Source organism: Bubalus kerabau, chromosome 14 (genome assembly GCF_029407905.1).
Source record: "Bubalus kerabau isolate K-KA32 ecotype Philippines breed swamp buffalo chromosome 14, PCC_UOA_SB_1v2, whole genome shotgun sequence".
NCBI lineage: Eukaryota > Metazoa > Chordata > Mammalia > Artiodactyla > Bovidae > Bubalus > Bubalus kerabau.
In genome coordinates, this window is record NC_073637.1 from 80835170 (window position 1) to 80854266 (window position 19097).

General features: G+C 40.9%; 1 long non-coding RNA gene across 1 annotated transcript; it reads left to right on the top strand.

Moving 5' to 3' along the window:
- The first annotated feature begins 775 nt into the window (after positions 1–775).
- LOC129626977 (uncharacterized) lies at positions 776–15942 on the top strand. Its single transcript, XR_008702356.1, has 3 exons — positions 776–798; positions 1191–1277; positions 15689–15942. It is a non-coding gene; the product is annotated as an uncharacterized LOC129626977 (long non-coding RNA).
- Positions 15943–19097: the final 3155 nt, after the last annotated feature.

The window sequence follows — 19097 nt, forward strand, 5'->3', positions numbered from 1 at the left end:
ATGTACATCTTTATCCTCCCACTCCTCACATTTTGTGACTTTGATCTCCTGTTTTACATCATCATGCTTATCCCTTTACTGTATATTGTTGCTATAATCCTTTTTATAGTTTTCTTGCTTGCTTTTTAATCTACATATTGGCTTATTTACATGAATTTCAATTCTTATTATATATTTCCCTTTCCTATTGTGATTTTCCCTTTCCTATCAGATCAGATCAGTCGCTCAGTCGTGTCCGACTCTTTGCAACCCCATGAATCAGAGCACGCCAGGCCTCCCTGTCCATCACCAACTCCCGGAGTTCACTGAGACTCACGTCCATCTAGTCAGTGATGCCATCCAGCCATCTCATCCTCTGTCGTCCCTTCTCTTCTTGCCCCCAATCCCTCCCAGGATCAGAGTCTTTTCCAATGAGTCAACTCTTCGCATGAGGTGGCCAAAGTACTGGAGTTTCCTATAGATTACTGCTTCTTTTCTATTTAGAGAAGACCCTTGAATATTTCCTTTAGGGTGGTGTAGTATTGTTGATTCCCTTAATTTTTCTTGTCTGAGAAGTTCTTTATCAATCCTTTTATTCTTAATGATAATCTTGTATAAATTAACTGAGGTTGTAGGTTTTTCCTTTTCAGGACTTTGAATATATCATGGTACCCCCTCCGACCTGCAAAGTTTCTGCAGAGAAATTGTCTGATAGCCTTATGGAAATTCCCTTGCAACTGATTCTTTGTTTTCCTCTTGTTGCCTTTAGGAGTCTCTCTTTAACTCCTGTCATTTTAATTATGATATGTGTTGTTAAGGGTCTGTTTGAGTTCATCTTGTTTGGGACCCTCTGAGCTTCCTGTACCTGAATATCTGTTTCTCTCTTCAGATTTGGGAATTTTTCAGACCCAATTTCTTCCATATCTTTCCCTTTTGATCACTTTCTCTCTCACTTCTCCCTGTGGAACCTCTATTATTTATAGGTTTACATGTTTTATGTTATCTCACAGATCTTGTATGTTGCTTTCATTTCTTTTTTCCATTTTTCTCTCTTTTTGCTGTTCTGGTTGGGTGATTTACATTACTGTATCTTCCAGATTGCATATTCATTCTTCTTTGTCATTTAGTAAGCTATTCATTTCTGTTTGAGGGCTTTTTAATCTCAGAAACGGTATTATCTATTTTTGATTGTTTCTGTTCTATTTTTATAGCTTCTGGTTCCTTGTTACAGCGATCCTCATTTATATCAGTATTCCTGCTTGGTTTCGATACGATCCTCGGCTGCATCTTCCCTACAGGTATACCGGCCACTCTCACCTTGATTGGAGGCGCAGTTGGTACTGGAGTATCTAAAGCCTGTGCAGAGGATGAGACAAGACTTCCTTCTGCTCTGTGGGCATTGCTGCCCTTTCGGGGAGTTGTTGTAGTAGAGGCCTGAAGGTCAGATTCAATCAGGTTCCATTTCCCTTCAGTGTATGCTTTTCCCCAGAGGAAGGGTCTGCTGCAACAAGCTAGGCCAGTGTGCTGAGAGGGGACTGGAGTCTCACCTGAGTTGCTGCTGCTGCTACGTCGCTTCAGTCGTGTCCGACTCTGTGCGACCCCATAGACGGCAGCCCACCAGGCTCACCTGAGAAGGTGTCCACAACTCTGCTCAGGTGCAGCCCAAGGTCCTGTGCCTTCCCCAGCTGTGGTTGTCTCAGACCTACTGCAAGGCCATGGCATGGAGCGGGTGGGGCCAGCGTAGCGGCTAAGCTGGATCCGGGCCGTCTCTACGGCAGATTCTCCCGGACTTGTCTGCCCCAGATCCTGTGGCAGGTTGTGGTATGCAGTGACTGGGGTGGAGAATCGCCTTGTGGGGGGAGCTGGGGCCTGAAGTGAGGACCCAGGCATGCTAGCTCCTGGGACGGCTCGAGTAAGTGCTAACAATGGCCGTGACCAGCCAGCTCCATCCCAGGTTCTGGGCTGTCTCTGCAGAGCTAGACCCAGAGCCTATGCCACCCTGTGGGGTGGTGAAAACAGAGCTGGGTGTTCACCCTAGGTGGATCAGGGAAGGCAGTGAGGCCACAGCCACTAACGCAGGGTTCTCTCTGCTCTGACTGGTGGCAAGCCAGTGCCTGCTCACTCTCTGTGAGTAGGAGCTTGACTTCTCCAGCCTTTCCATAGCCCTATAGTTCTCCCAGCAGCCAAGCAAGCTTGTGTCCTCTGTGAAGGATCCCAGGACGGGAAAGCTCAGCATGTATCTCAGCCTGCTCTCTCCCCGGGGTGAGGGTCACCTGTGCAGAGCTTCTTTTCCTCATCCTGGGCTGGAGGTTCCAACCCTGTGCCTTTTCCCTGGGCTACCTGCTTATGTGGAAGTTTTTGTGCAGGTTTGGAACCTCTGCCAGTTTCCAGTTAGTTTTCTGTGAGAATTGTTCCACATGTATGTGGCTTTAGATGTGTCTGTGGGGGAAGGTGGGCTTCATGTCTTACTATCCTGCCATCTTGATCCAATCTCGTCTGATTCTTTATTAAAAGTTCCATCTCTGCTTAAATTCCCCACCTGTTCATGCACGTTTTTCACCTTGTACCCTACATGGTTTAGTGTATTAAACGTGGTTATGCTGGAATCTCTAATATTTTCAGTATTTTGGTTTGTTTCTGCGTATCTTGTTTTGCTGTTTACTCCTCCTTGCCATGGGTTATACTCCTGTGCTGCGTTGCTGTGAATGGCTTATAATTTTTGACAGACTGCTAGACAGTATAAGTCAAAGAACATAAAGGCTGAGGTAAGCAGGATTTACACCTAAAAATGTGCATACCTCTACTTTTTTCTTGCCGTGAGGAGAGGGTCAGTGCTGAAGTTGAGCCCAGGGTGGCTTGGTGGGTGCCCTGGTTATCATCAGGGCACCAGAGGCTGCATGCGTCTTTGGTTGTAGGCAGCTAATATCTTGTGCAGAATGTGAGGTCTGGGGTATTGAGGAGAATTTCTCGGCACTTCTGTTACCCCCCAACAACTTTGCCATGTCTTTGCCACAGAAGAAGCCTCTCCTGTTCCTTTTCCACTCTTTGTAGGGGAGGGTCTTGGTTCTCTTGCCCTGTCCCTGGTAGACCTTTTCCACCAGGGCCTTCGAGGTAGAGTGCTCTCGGCATCCTGACTCTCTGCACAGCAACGGCAGGATTCTCCCTCCTATTGCTGCAGGACCCTGGAGCCGAGCAGAGGTCTCTCCTCCACCCCCCTCCGCTTGTGTGTTACCTGCAGTAGCAGAACTCCTTCCAGGGCATTTCATGTTGATTAGAGGGGGCAGAAGGACAAGCCAATTTCCTGCTTTTCCTCCAGCAGGTCATTGAGTCGCACTTGGGTAGACATAAAATCATAACCTTTCTGAATTTTGCCTATGATACATTTGTGAGATAATGATGGCTGGATGATAGGTTTAAAATAATTGGAGACAGATTTCTAGTGTCTGGGCTCTTACGTCCCTTAAATTATCCTCAATTTTAAAAATGGTGTGCTCGTTAAAGTACTTGTTTCCTCCAAAAGCTTATGGAGTGTAATTTTTATAAACAATTAGTGCAGTGAAGAGGAACAAATCAGCCAACAATGCCATGTTTTCAAACACTAGTCTAATCAAAAATCTGAAATAATTTTATTGACAAAAATTCTGGAGGTATCAGAGCTTGCCTGAAAAACTAAAGCAAAATTTATAGTGCCAATGAATAAATGGAATTCTCAGTTGATAAGCAATTATCATGAGGGGAAAAGCCACGGGAATGGGTGCCAGCTGGCAAGGGCCCCCTTGGTGGCAGTCTCTGTAAGTGCTACAGGCTGAATCAACATTCTCACCCAACTGCCATCTCACCCATAGACGTGTTCTCTATACAGCATGGTTGACACTTTTTTTATAAGAACACTGGAAAGCTCTTTTGCTATGCCCACGCTGTATCCATTCGGTGAAAACACAATACAAAATAGAGAATTTCACTTCATTAAAATATATTTTTATCTAGAAACGCTTGTGTATATACTTTAACAAATTTAATTGAGATGTTCAATATGTTCTTAAAACATATTGAACATTATTTACACGAATAGGTTTAGCTCTTTTAAAAATTACATACTTTACTTACCCAACGTACCCATAAATCCTAGGCTAAATTCATGACCAAATTTTGGGAACAAATGTTTATTTTATTGAATTTAAATAAAATTGGGGTGCTAAACTCTACAGAAGACCCACGCTGTAAAATTGTAACAGAAAAGTCTCCAGCAGAGGACGAGTTTAACAAGGTACATCTGACACAAATGGATAACTCTAAGCATTAACAGCTAAGCTTCATGTTTGTAATACTGTGTGAGGCAGGTCCTAGAATAAAGGATGTCACAGAAAGAAGGGCAAACAAAACTTAACTCCTAACAGGTAAGCTGAACTCTAAACTGAATGCTGAGCTCAGAAAAGACACTTCTACTGAGTGAGTTGACATATTTACATACTGATATGGGGGCTCGGATGGTATAGAATCTGCCCGCAATGCAGGAGGCCCGGGTTCAGTCCCTGGGTCAGAAACCCGAAGAAGGGAAAGGTAACCCACTCCAGTACTCTTGCCTGGAGAATCCCATGGACAGAAAAGCCTGGTGGGCTGCCGTCTATGGGGTCGCACAGAGTGGGACACGACTGAAGTGACTTAGCAGGAGTAGCAGCAGCACATGCTACAGAGAAGGCAATGGCACCCCACTCCAGTACTCTTGCCTGGAAAACCCCATGGACCGAGGAGCCTGGTGGGCTGCAATCCAGGGGGTTGCAAAGAGTCAGACACAACTGAGCGACTTCACTTTCACTTTTCACTTTCATGCACTGGAGAAGGAAACGGCAACCCACTCCAGTGTTCTTGCCTACAGAATCCCAGGGACAGCAGAGCCTGGTGGGCTGCCGTCTATGGTGTTGCACAGAGTCAGACACGACTGAAGTGACTTAGCAGTAGCAGCAGCAGCAGCAGTATTCCATTATATATATGTACCACAATCTTCTTAATCCATTTGTCTGTTGATGGATATTTAGGCTGTTTCCTTGTCTTGGCTATTTATTGCAAACAGCATTGCTATGAACATAGGGTGTGTGTGTCTTTCTGAGTAATAGCTTTATTGGGATGCCCAGGAGTGGGATTGCTGAATCATATGGCAACTCCAGTTTCTTAAGGAAACCCCATCCTGTTTTCCATAGTGGCTACACCAATTTACATTCTCACTGACAGTGTAGGAGGGTTCCTTTTTCCTCCATACCCTCTCCGGCATTTGTTATTTGTACTTTTCAGTGCTGAAAATTCTGACTGGGGTTTGTATTTTTAACCTAGCATAAATATGCTGTTGTTCTTTTCCAAGATGCATTTAACACCATCGCTGCATCATCTGGGTCAGAATTCTGTGGACAATCCTCAAATCTGCTGTTTGTACCTGGAGATAACTGGATTAATTGGCCCGGAGTTAGGTTAGTCACAGAGGGAACTTGAATCTTGGTGACATTGTATTGCTTTCTGCATCTATGTATCCAAAAGAATTGCTAATATCATGTACAAATCTTCTTAGAATGACTTTTATTTAACATCTTTTAACTTTTATATAGGCTTCCCTGATAGCTCAGTTGGTAAAGAATCCACCTGCAATGCAGGAGACCTGGGTTCGGTCCCTGGGTTGGGAAGATCCCCTGGAGAAGGGAAAGGCTACCCACTCCAGTATTCTGGCCTGGAGAAGTCCATGGACCGCATAGTCCATGGGGTCACAAAGAGTTGGACACAACTGGGTGACTTTCACTTTCTTTCAACTTTTATATAAATGGAAGATAGCTAAACAGATAGAAAGTCAAGTACATATATAACTAGAAAATAGATAAAACACTTAAATATAAAATATAGTGATATTAAAAATCATTTTCCTTGAAGTACGGATATGCCTAATATACAAATATCTTAATAACTTAATATATTTCAGACAAATTCTCTTTTAACATCTACAAGCAGTTTTTTTCCTTAGTAGTGTATATTGTCACAGGTCATACATACTGGCAAATTGAAATGATAGCTAGAGATTAGCATATACTAACTCTAGTTAGTGGAGAAGGCAATGGCACCCCACTCCAGTACTCTTGCCTGGAAAATCCCATGGATGGAGGAACCTGGTGGGCTGCAGTCCATGGGATCGCTAAGAGTCGGACATGACTGAGTGACTTCACTTTCACTTTTCACTTTCATGCATGGGAGAAGGAAATGGCAACCCACTCCAATGTTCTTGCCTGGAGAATCCCAGGGACAGAGGAGCCTGGTAGGAGGCCATCTCTGGGGTCGCACAGAGTCGGAGACGACTGAAGCAACTTAGCAGCAGCAACTCTAGTTGGTGAAGTTTTTTGAACATTTACTCTGTGCAAAGTGTTAGCTGTGTTGGGTTGTTACAGGATGAATAACCTGTGTCTTTCAAAGTCATTGTAGCCTAGTAGAAAGGAAAGGGAAGCCACAAAACTGTGATGTAAGGTAGAATTTAATAAGACACAAGAGAAGAGATTAGTTTAGTTTGGAAGATCAGGGAACATTTCAAGGAGGAAGAATCCATTTTGTTAAAGAATGGCTAAGATGATGAGAACAAACAGGAGTGGAGATTGAGTTGCCAGGTAAAATATAGGCCTCTGAGTTAAAACAACATTTCAGAAACCAGTAAGTATTATTTTTGCACAAGCAAAATCCCATGGACAGAGGAGTCTGGAGGGTTACAATCATGGGATTGCAAAAGTTGACATGACTTATCAATTAAACAACAGCATGGCTTATATAATATAAAGGTCATACCTGTTATTTTAAAAACTCATTTATCCGAAATTGTAATTTAACTGGTATTTTGTATTTTTATTTGCTATACGTGACAATCTTGTAAGTGTGTGCGTGCTCAGTTTCTTCAGTCCTGTCTGGCTCTTTGCAACCCCACAGACCACAGCCCGCCAGGCTCCTCTGTCCACGAGATTTTCCCTGGAAGAACACTGGAGTGGGTAGCCATGTCCTCCTCCAGGGCATCTTTCTGACCCAGGGATCGAGCTCCTATCTCCTGTGTCTCCTGCACTGCAGCAGTATTCTTTACTGCTGAGTCATTAAAGCCCAATCCTAGTAAGAGAGGATTCCAAATAGAGCAAACTATTACAAAATACAGGAGGTTGGTGAAGGTCAGGGATTGTTTGGGGGGGAAATGAGAAATTCAGTTCAACAGAGAAGCCATACTGATAGATAGGTATCATCAGAAAAACTAAGTTCGAGTCCTGGTTCCAACACTGAACATTGAATAGTATTATACTAGTTGAGAAGCATCTTAGTTTTGTTTCAGTTCTGTTTTTCTTTACTGCAAATACTAGTTACACCCCTCCGTTTCTCACACTTTTGTGAACATCATGAGAAGAGATGCGTGATTGTATTTGGTGGTTTCAGAAGCTGTGTAAGGTTTAGTTACCATCAGAGCCATTGCAGGGGGAGGAGGAGGCAAGGGTAGAATTTGATTTCCAAATGGAAAAGAAGAGACCTTAAATAAAGTTTACACTTGGCATTGGGAGAAGTGATATTTAAAATGTTTGACAATTGGTATAACACAAGCACTAACCAATCTGAATAGATACGATAAAGAACTCTTGCTCTTTTTCACACTGGCCTCTCTTGTGATAGGACTGACTTTCTGTGTGGGTTCAAGTGCCAGAGATATAATACAGGAAGAGGGAGGAAAAAAAGGTGGTTTCAGCTTAAGATCAAGACTGATAGAACCCTAATTTTATCATCCTCCCACCCATTGAACTCTACTAGTAGTATATTTTTAAGCAATATTTGTGATTTCTTTTCCTGAACAAAAATTTCACATGTTTATAGTAGAAAGTTCAGAAATATGAGAAGCAAAAAGTATATTTGATCAGAAATATGAGTAATTTTTGATGTTTAAAACCCTTGGTGAAGAATTGACATCCTAACAATAGTAGCTATAAATATACACACATACATGTATTATATTAAGTCCCTTACAAATAAAAGGAATGGATAAATTTTAATAATCAACTGAAAAATAGGCAAAGATATAAAATATTCAAGGTAGAAGTATAAAAATGGCCAATAAGTAAAATGAGTTTATGATTCTCACTAAACATGCATATAAATGCAAATTTAAAAAAACAGCAGTCTATGTTAAATTCAGGAAATACTAAAGAAATAATAATGTCTTTGTTGCTAAGTATAAGTAAAAATGGGCAATTCCTCAGCCTGGTGATAATGCAACTTAATATGTCATTTTTAAAGGATAACTTAAAGTAGCTACTAAAACTTTTAAAATACAAAGCCAAATCATTGATAATATGAGATCCCATTTCAGAAGGTAAAATTAATCTTGAATAGACACATTTATAAGGATAGTCTCTGTAACATTATTGGCAATAGTGAAAAGTTTGAGATAGCATAAATGGCCATTACAGGGAAAAATTAATTATAGGACATCCATATAGGGCCACGTTGTTTTTCAGTCACTCAGTCGTATCCAACTCTCTGCAACCCCATGGACTGCAGCATGCCAGGCCTCCCTGTTTTTCACTACCTCCTGAAGTTTCCTCAAGCTCATGTCCATTGAGTCGATGATGCCATCCAACCATCTCATCCTCTGTCATTTCCTTCTCCTCCAGCCTTCAATCTTTCCCAGCATCAGGCTCTTTTTAAATGAGTCAGCTCTTCACATCAGGTGGCCCAAGTATTGGAGTTTCAGCATCAGTCCTTCCAACAAATATTCAGGGTTCATTTCCTTTAGGATTGACTGGTTCAATCTCCTTGAAGTTCAAGGGACTCTCAAGAGTCTTCTCCAACACCACAATTCAAAAGTATCATTTCAGTGCTCAGCTTTCTTTATAGTCCAAATCTCACATCCATACATGACCACTGGAAAAACCATAATCTTGACTAGATGGACCTTTGTTGGCAAAGTAATGTCTCTGCTTTTTAATATGTTGTCTAGGTTGGTCATACCTTTTCTTCCAAGGAGCAAACATATTTAATTTCATGGTTGCAGTCACCATCTGCAGTGATTTTGGAGCCCTAGAAAATAAAGTCTGTATCTTTTTCCATTATTTCCCCTTCTGTATGCATGACGTGATGGGACTGGATGCCATGATCTTTGTTTTTTGAATGTTGAGTTTTAAGCCAGCCTTTTCACTTTGCCATTTCACCTTTATCAAGAAGCTCTTTAGTTCTTCTTCATTTTCTGCCATAAGGGTGGTGTCATCTGCATGTCTGAGGTTACTGATATTTCTCCCAGCAATCTTAATTCCAGCTTGTGCTTCCTCCAGCCCAGCGTTTCTCATGATGTACTCTGCATATAAGTTAAATAAGCAAGGTGACTATATACAGCCATGAAGTAGTCCTTTTCCTATTTGGAACCAGTCTCTTGTTCCATGTCAAGTTCTAACTGTTGCTCTCTGACCTACATACAGATTTCTCGGGAGGCAGGTAAAGTGGTCTGGTATTCTCATCTCTTTAAGAATTTTCCACAGTTTATTGTGATCCACACAGTCAAAGGCTTTAACGTAGTCAATGAAGCAGAAGTAGACGTTTTCCTGGAATTCTCTCACTTTTTCTATGATTGAAACGGAAGTTGGCAATTTGATCTCTGGTTCCTCTGCCTTTTCTTGAACATCTGGAAGTTCTTGATTCCTGTACTGTTAAAGCCCAGCTTAGAGGAATTTTGCATGACCTTGCTGGCATGTGGAATGAGTACAATTGTGGAGTAGTGTGAACATTCTTTGGCATTGCCCTTCTTTGGGATTGGAATGAAAATGGATATTTTCCAGTCCTGTGGCCACTGCTGAGTTTTCCAATTTTGTGGACATATTGAATGCAGCACTTTAACAGCATTATCTTTTAGAATTTGAAATCAGATCAGTTCAGTCGCTCAGTCGTGTCCGATTCTCTGCGACCCCATGAATCGCAGCATGCCAGGCCTCCCTGTCCAACACCAACTCCCGGAGTTCACTGAGACTCATGTCCATTGAGTCAGTGATGCCATCCAGCCATCTCATCCTCTGTCATCCCCTTCTCCTCCTGCCCCCAATCCCTCCCAGAATCAGAGTCTTTTCCAATGAGTCAACGCTTCGCATGAGGTGGCCAGAGTACTGGAGTTTCAGCTTTAGCATCATTCCTTCCAAAGAAATCCCAGGGCTGATCTCCTTCAGAATGGACTGGTTGGATCTCCTTGCAGTCCAAGGGACTCTCAAGAGTCTTCTCCAACACCACAGTTCAAAAGCATCAATTCTTCGGCACTCAGCCTTCTTCACAGTCCAACTCTCACATCCATACATGACCACAGGAAAAACCATAGCCTTGACTAGATGGACCTTTTTTGGCAAAGTAATGTCTCTGCTTTTGAATATGCTATCTAGGTTGGTCATAACTTTCCTTCCAAGGAGTAAGCATCTTTTAATTTCATGGCTGCAGTCACCAACTGCAGTGATTTTGGAGCCCAGAAAAATAAAGTCTGACACTGTTTCCACTGTTTCCCCATCTATTTCCCATGAAGTGGTGGGACCGGATGCCATGATCTTCGTTTTCTGAATGTTGAGCTTTAAGCCAACTTTTTCACTCTCCACCTTCACTTTCATCAAGAGGCTTTAGCTCAGCTCGAATCCCATCACCTCCCCTAGCTTTGTTCATAGTGATGCTTCCTAAGGCCCACTTGACTTCACATTCCAGGGTGTGTGGTCCTAGGTGAGTGCTCACACCATCGTGGTTATTGGGTCATTAATTTCTTTTTTGTATAGCTCTTCTGTGTATTCTTTCCACCTCTTCTTAATATCTTCTGCTTCTGTTAGGTTCATACTGTCATTGTTCTTTATTGTATGCATCTTTGCTTGAAATATTCCCTTGGTATCTCTAATTTTCTTTAAGACATCTCTGCTGCTGCTGCTAAGTTGCTTCAGTAGTGTCCCACTCTGTGCAACCCCATAGACGGCAGCCCACCAGGCTCCCCCATCCCTGGGATTCTCCAGGCAAGAACACTGGAGTGAGTTGCCATTTCCTTCTCCAGTCCATGAAAGTGAAAAGTGAAAGTGAAGTCGCTCAGTCGTGTCCGAGTCTTAGCGATCCCATGGACTGCAGCCCACCAGGCTCCTCCGTCCATGGGATTTTCCAGGCAAGAGTACTGGAGTGGGGTGCCATTGCCTTCTCTAGTCATCTCTAGTCAGGTATATATTGGGTTATTATTTTATTTTATATTATTATTTAAAAAAACAAAAGCTCGTGGGTATATATGTGTGTGTTGCATTTCTGTGAGATGAATGTGAGCGTTTATACATGTAAAGTGACTTGTGGAGCTAGAAGATGAGGAAAGAGGCCCTAAAGTCATTAGAATAAAGACAAAGGAATAAACAATTAGAGTAGAATAACATACATGCGACATCTTTTTGGATGGATGTGCGTATAGAGACAGAATGAGAAAGAGGATATAATAAAAGACTCAGATTCATATTTTGACCTTTATAGAAATAAGGATATCTGAAACTGTAAAGAGAAACTGTTGAATGTTGGAAAATATTCAAAATGTTGGTTTATATTAATGCATATGTGGCTCTAGAAAGAATAGTTCACACACAGCTTTGGGCTGGAGAGCCATAAGCCATCTTTATAGAAACTGTTGACCTGGGAAATAAAAAGTTTGTAATAGCAAAAGAATATTGAATACAAAAGACCCAGGAACTTGTGGAATGCAAGATAGTGAAAAGTTTGAAAACTAGAAAACTAATCTTATTTATCATCTCCAGAGTTGCTTTCCCCCTTCAGGTAAAATTATTGTCTTACTTTCAACAATAAGGTTCTCCTTATTAGAGTGTAGAATTTCTTTGAAGGTTAATAGTGTACGTGGATTATGGTTTTACCCACCATTCACGATTGCTTATAAACCTTTGAAACTGGTGATTTAAACCAGGGTACCATATAATGATGCTGAAGCTGAAGGTCCAGTGTTTTGGTCATCTGATGTGAACAGCTGACTCATTGGACAAGTCCCTGATGGCGAGGAAGGAGAAGAGGGCATCAGAGGATGAGATGTTCGGATGGCATCACCAGTGCGATGGCACGAACTTGGGCAAACTTTGGGAGATGGTGAGGGACAGGGAAGCCTGATGGACTGCAGCCCACGGGGTCGCAAAGAGGCAGACACGACTGGGCAACAACAGCAACAGCATCAGCAACCACACCACGCACTTCATTATTCCACTTCCGTCAGCGCACGCACTCTCTCACAGTTTGTACGTATTGACTACTTCCTAATGTCAGTCCGTCAATGCGTGCGTGCTGCGTGCTGTGTGTGCTCAGTCATGTCTGACTCTTGGTGGCCCTATGGACTCTGGTCTGCCAGGCTCCCCTGTCTGTGGAATTTTCCAGGAAAGCGTACTGGAGTGGGTTGCCATTTTGTAGTCCAAGGGGTCTTACTGACCCAGCGATCAAACCTGCAGTCTCTTGTGTCACCTGCCCTGGCTGGTGGATTCTTTCCCACTAGCGACACCTGGGAAGCGCCAATCCTTCTATGATGAAAATGTAATTCATGTATCATACCTGTCTTGCATGGCTTAAAGGCTTCAAATGTCTGTTTAATTAATAGAGTAAAAAGAAGAAAACACCATCTTGTGGCAACTTTTTCAAATTACCGTCAGACTTTAAAGGCATCCTCTAACCATGAAACAGCTATGCAGTCACATTCCACAACAAATTTCAGTGTTGTATATAGCACTAAGTCATCAAAGAATCATGGTGATTTGAACCAAGAAACTATTTGCAATAGGCATAGAGTGGAAAACACAGGCATTTATGAAGCAGTTATTGAGCATGTTGAAACAATTTCAGATTAAATCCAAGTCTCCATCATGGGTGTCCAATAGGGTTACTGCCTTATGACCCAGCAATCCCACTACTGGGCATACACACGAAGGAAACCAGAATTGAAAGAGACACGTGTACCCCAATGTTCATTGCAGCACTGTTTATAATAGCCAGGACATGGAAGCAACCTAGATGTCCATCAGCAGATGAATGGATAAGAAAGCTGTGGTACATATACACAATGGAGTATTACTCAGCCATTAAAAAGAATACATTTGAATCAGTTCTAATGGGGTGGATGAAACTGGAGCCTATTATACAGAGTGAAGTAAGCCAGAAAGAAAAACACAAATACAATATACTAACACATATATATGGAATTTAGAAAGATGGTAGCGATAACCCTGTATGTGAGACAGCAAAAGAGACACTGATGTATAGAACAGTCTTTTGAACTCTGTGGGACAGGCTAAGGGTGGGATGATTTGGGAGAATGGCATTGAAACATGTATAATATCATATGTCAAATGAATCGCCTGTCCAGGTTCGATGCAGGATACAGGATGCTTGGGGCTGGTGCACTGGGATGACCCAGAGGGATGGTATGGGGAGGGAGGTGGGAGGGGGGGTCAGGATGGGGAACATGTGTACACCCGTGGCAGATTCATGTTGATGTATGGCAAAACCAATACAATATTGTAAAGCAAAAAAAAAAAAAATTAAAAAAGAGAATTCCTGGGACATAGTTGGGTGGAGTTGCTTGTTGAAAAAACCAAAGAGAGATGTCCAGTAAACTTCTGGATCCTGAGCAGAGGACAAGAAAATAAAATTCCAGGTTTCAGAGCGATCCACTTCACCCACCATGGGGCTGGTGGGATCAAAGTGAGTGTATCAGCTAAGAATAGAAACATACATAATATATTGGTGGTTAAAAAAAAAAAAAAAGAAAGTCCTAATCTCATGTTGGAAATTCTGATGGAATATTCAGGGACAAACTACTCAAGTATTATATGTAATATCTAATATTATTTATCTTGTACTTCTGCTCTTTGAGATTAAAAAAGTTTTAATTGTTATTTTACCCTATGGTAAAATGATTTTGTTCTGAGTCTAGCCCTGTTTGTGCCTAACCTGTTACTTAATAATTGTCTTTTTATGCTTAATAGCAGTGATTTGCTAAGACTTCCAGTAGGAACTATTATTTCATACCTCTGAGTATGGCATTTCTTATTTAACAGGAAACATTAGCATTAAATTTATATAATGTCAACTCTTATATTGTCTGTACTTAAAAAATAAAGAACAAAATTTGGAAATGCAGAATTTAACACACAAGATACTTGGCTGTGGTACCTCTATATGATAGTAACAAACGGAACCATTGCGAGTAAGCAGCTCTGTCCTGCTGATTCAAAAACTCTTGCTGCTCAACAAAGATATTATCTATAAAAATTGATCTTTTGTAAACACAGAATAGCTTCACCAGCTCATCAAAGGAGATGATGTGTGTGGAGGTGTTTATCATAGTACCTCCTGAATAAAGGGAATTAAATTATATTTACCACTGGCATATAACTGTAATTTCACAAAATTTTAGATTCCACAGATTTTATAAATACCCCACAGACATGCAAAAAAACAAAAATCGATTTTTTTTTTTCACAGAGCTTACAGCCCAGTAATGAAAACTGGTGCCAGGATTGTTCTGTCACTGTTCCATATAATTTACTACTTTCCCTATGAAGAGTAAATTTATTACTAGAGATATGATTTAATGTTTTCCACTTTCAACAGAACATGTCATTTTTAATCAACTTGAGTGTATAAAAACTTCATATATCTTGAAATGTTATTTTAAAAATAACCAAAATTAGGCCAAACCTCCAGGCTGCAAAGGACGTCTTCCACAGAGAACTCAGTTTTAAACCCAATTATTTTTCTATGGCAGAGTCTAAGGCCTTCTTCACTCATTTTGAGCAAAGCAACCACTGTTAAACCATTTTAAAATTAATAATGCCTGTTTATTTGTTTAAATCATCTGTATTATGAATTTATCAATTGAATTTAAAAATACTCATCCTCTCAAAAAAAAAGTACCCAGTCTATTGCACAAACATGTGAACACATGAGCAGAACCTCTATGACAAGTGTTTGTACAGTTTTTCTGGGGCTTCATAAATTAAAAAAAAAGTGGATTTGTTATTAGTGTTGTACAAGTATTCTTGACTTCCAAACAGTTTAATAATAATTATAATTATTCTAACAGTCTACCAGTCATTGAGTTGGGACCTGTGTAGCTTTGCTTGTAACTCTGAAATATGAATGGTAGATCACATTAAACTCATAGCAAATGTGAATTAAGACTCAGATATGGGGAGTGACTTATGCCAAAATCATATAGTTAATAATGCTGAAGAACAGAAAGGAAACCAGGATTTTATCTTTTCAAACCCAAATCCAAGGTCAAAATAGTACAGAGATGGGGATATTTTTTTTTTTTCCTGTGAGCTTCTTGATGGATATGGTTATTGAATCAGTGGAACAAAATACTAATTGGATAAAGTATTTGAAAATTCTAAATGATGTCCACATAGACCACCCCTTGATAACATGGAAGGTAATGCTTTGCAAGTTTCTTAGAGAAAAAGAAATGTGGATTATTGAATATTCTGAACTGTAGTCTCTAAATTTTTACTTTTCTAGTCATATAGCAAGAGTTTTTATGCAAGTATTCTTTGTGCATAGTTTTCGTGCATACTTTGTGCAAGTATTCTTTTTAGCAGGACTGCTGCTGTGCTTTGAAGCAAATTCAAGTAAAAGAGTGGGAAACTTAGAGACTAAAATATGAATTTTTTTTCCCCACCAGCTGCTTGTGGCCGACCAGGAAGATTACAATTAGGAAGTATTACCATCTAGCTGGCCCTGCAAGAATACAAGCTGATAGACAAAATCAAGGACTACAATGAATCAAACATCTGCATAATTTGAGCTGCCATACAAACAATCGAACTGCAGTGTCTTTGTTTGTGAATACAGACAGGATCATGCCTAAAATGAGATGAGATGGTGTGTTTATCAAAAGTGGAAACTTTATCTCAAGGGTTTGTATGTAGCAAATCCTTGGGGCTTGTGCTGCAAAATGTTGAACATCTATTTCAACTGACTTAGCCTCCACCCTTTAATAAAACATGAACATCGTGTGCCTTTTTCATTATTTTTTGCCCCAAATGTGAGATAATGCAAAAGGGTAAAGTGAAATGTAAAACCTCCAAAGTTTAATTACAGTGTTTCAAAAGGAAGACTTTATTAATGCTTAACTTCCCTCTACTTCCTTTCTTGTAAAGATTCCTCACAAGTCAAAAAATTTCAGCCAAAGATGAGATAACTCATTATTTCCAAACTCATGATTGTTATATACTTAAAATGGAGCATTCTGCCATATCACATAGCAGATGATAGTTTGGATCGTAAAAACTCACACTAAAACTGTATGTGTAAATATATTTGCAGAATGATTAGCTGTTTCTCCTCCAAGCACTGGGAACAAAGCAGGACATTGTAAACCGAAAAAGGGACGCGGAGATAGGCTTAAGAGACAACCTTTTTCTGCCATAGTAGACCAAGCGTATGAAAGGCCCCGATTCTCTGCAGCTCACTGTGCTGATGTTCTTTCCCATGTGACTTTCAGGGTTTTTTACTGTGTTCCTCATCCTTACATCTGAGGCTTCCCTGGTAGCTCAGAGGTTAAAGCATCTGCCTGCAATGCGGGAGAGCTGGGTTCGATCCCTGGGTTGGGAAGATCCCTTGGATGAAGGAAATGGCAACCCACTCCCAGTATTCTTGCCTGGAAAATCCCATGGAGAGGAGCCTGGTGGGCTATACTCCACTGGTAGCAAAGAATCGGACACGACTGAGCAACTTCACTTTCATCCTTACATCACCACCACCACCATGAATCCAAATTAACCTTGTTGCTATCTTGGATGAACTTTAGCTCAGTGGGATGTTAGCAGATGTGATGCAAAAAAGACTTGGAAATGTATTTCTGCTTGCCTTTCATTCCTTTGCTACAGAACATGCCTGAGCTAGTTTGGTGAGGGATGAAAGATTGTGGAACAAAGCCAAATTGTCTGAGTTTTCAGCTGAAGACTTCTTTTATAAAATCTTAGCTACGTGAAAGAGGCCAGGTGAGGGCATTAGAACTGCCTAGTTGATCCACTGCTGTCCAGAGAAGCACGACAGGGCACAACCAGGACTAACCAAGATCAGCAGAGCCCAATCCAGGGCAGCTGGACTTCGCAAGCTCAGGAGCCAAGACGTATTTATTATTTTATGCCACTGACATGCTCTATTATTTAACATTTTGTGGCAATAAATAAAAATAATACACCTATTTAATGAATCAAGAAGCAAGCTATAATCCATCAGCAGGTATTTGCAAATGGAATCACATTCCATTATATGTGAATAAGAGACAGCATTTGTAGCAGAAAAGAATTCACCAAACTTCTAATTAACTAGACTGCCCTCTTTGTCCTTTTCCACCAAATCTGCTTCTTGTGATTATGGATGATTTTCTGTGTGTGGGTGTGTGGGGGGGAAATAAACAAGGAATAGCTTTATAAGCACCTATATTCTATTCTGTAATGATTTCTGTCTGCATTTCTCCTTCTCGCGTGGGAGTGTGTGTGTGTGTGTGCATGTATGTAGCCTGCTACCAGAAACACTCATACTCACTTCAAGTAAAAGAGATGCAGGAGAATGTCAAAGAAAAATTGCCCCCGAGATGTGAAATAGGAAAGGAAGTCTTTATTCAAAAATATTTAAATAAGGGAGTGAGATTGAACTTAAATCTGCTGAAACAAAAAGGAAACTTCTTAAACACTGGGGTGGGCCACTGGAGCCTTGTTGGAGGGTGTTGGAGGGGAGGTTGGTCAGCGGGACTAGACCATCTATGTCTGCAAACTGGTACTGATCTTGGTCAAAATTAAACACTACATTCTCATGGAGAGATAAGGATGCTGTCTTTCTTGGTGATTATATTTGAAAGGGATGACTCCCAGGTCCTTGAGAAAGATATTCTTAGGTTATAAAACTGACAAGAGGCTGGGAGAAAATTTATATCTTTTGAGAAAAAAGAGAAAAAAAAATTTGTATCTGCAAGCGTTCTAAAGTAAAACTCCAAGAAAAGAGAGGTCTAGGGCTTATAGTCTGGTGGGCTGTAGTCCATGGGGTCGCTAAGAGTCAGATAGGACTGAGCGACTTCATTTTCACTTTTCACTTTCATGCATTGGAGAAGGAAATGGCAACCTACTCCAGTGTTCTTGCCTGGAGAATCCCAGGGATGGGGGAGCCTGGTGGGCTGCCATCTATGGGATCACACAGAGTCGGACACAACTGAAGTGACTTAGCAGCAGCAGCAGCAGCAGGGCTTCTAGTCAGGCAGAAACTGGTCTAAAGTTTAGTGTGACTGAGGGGAAAGTTAAGGCTGTCTTGGCCAGGAATGACACGGAAATAGTGTTGGAAGGGGACCTGGAAAATTATGCCCACTCTTCTTTCTTCAGTTTGGGTGGATTTACTCTCTTTCTTCCTTCTCTCTGCAAAACCAATTGCATTCTATTTTGCATAAAACAACTTTTTCTGGGTATTCAGTGTTTCTAACAGACAGCAGCAACTCAAGTAGCATCTGATTTTTATGCATCAAAGAATTACCACTGGCCCTGACTTTGTATGTATTGTTGATTCTCGTCTCTGTCAGTCACATTTTATAAAGTTACTGTAAACCCTGAATTAGTGAATACCGAATCACTGCTCCTTAGTGGGATACAGGGATAGATTTCTCTGAGCCTGAAAGTGAAAGTCGCTCCATCATGCCCGACTCTTTGCGGCCCCATGGACTATACAGCTCATGGAATTCTCTAGGCCAGAATACTGGAGTAGGGAGCCATTCTCTTCTCCAGGGGATCTTCCCAACCCAGGAATCGAACTGGGGTCTCCTCAAGTCACATTTTTGCCAACCAATCAATAAATACATAACCTTGCCTTCTGTGCTTTCTGTTTAAAGATGCATTTAACAATACATATTGAAGCTGTAGTCAACAGCACTTTTCAACAATTTATTTTGCAAAAAATAATATATTTCAAAATATAAAATAAGAAACAAGAATTCTGACGGAAATTGAAATGAAATAAGATAATTGTGGAAATAGTATTGAACAACCTAGAAATTTAGGTAGAATCTGAGTTTACTTCATTAGTCTATGTAATAAAATGAA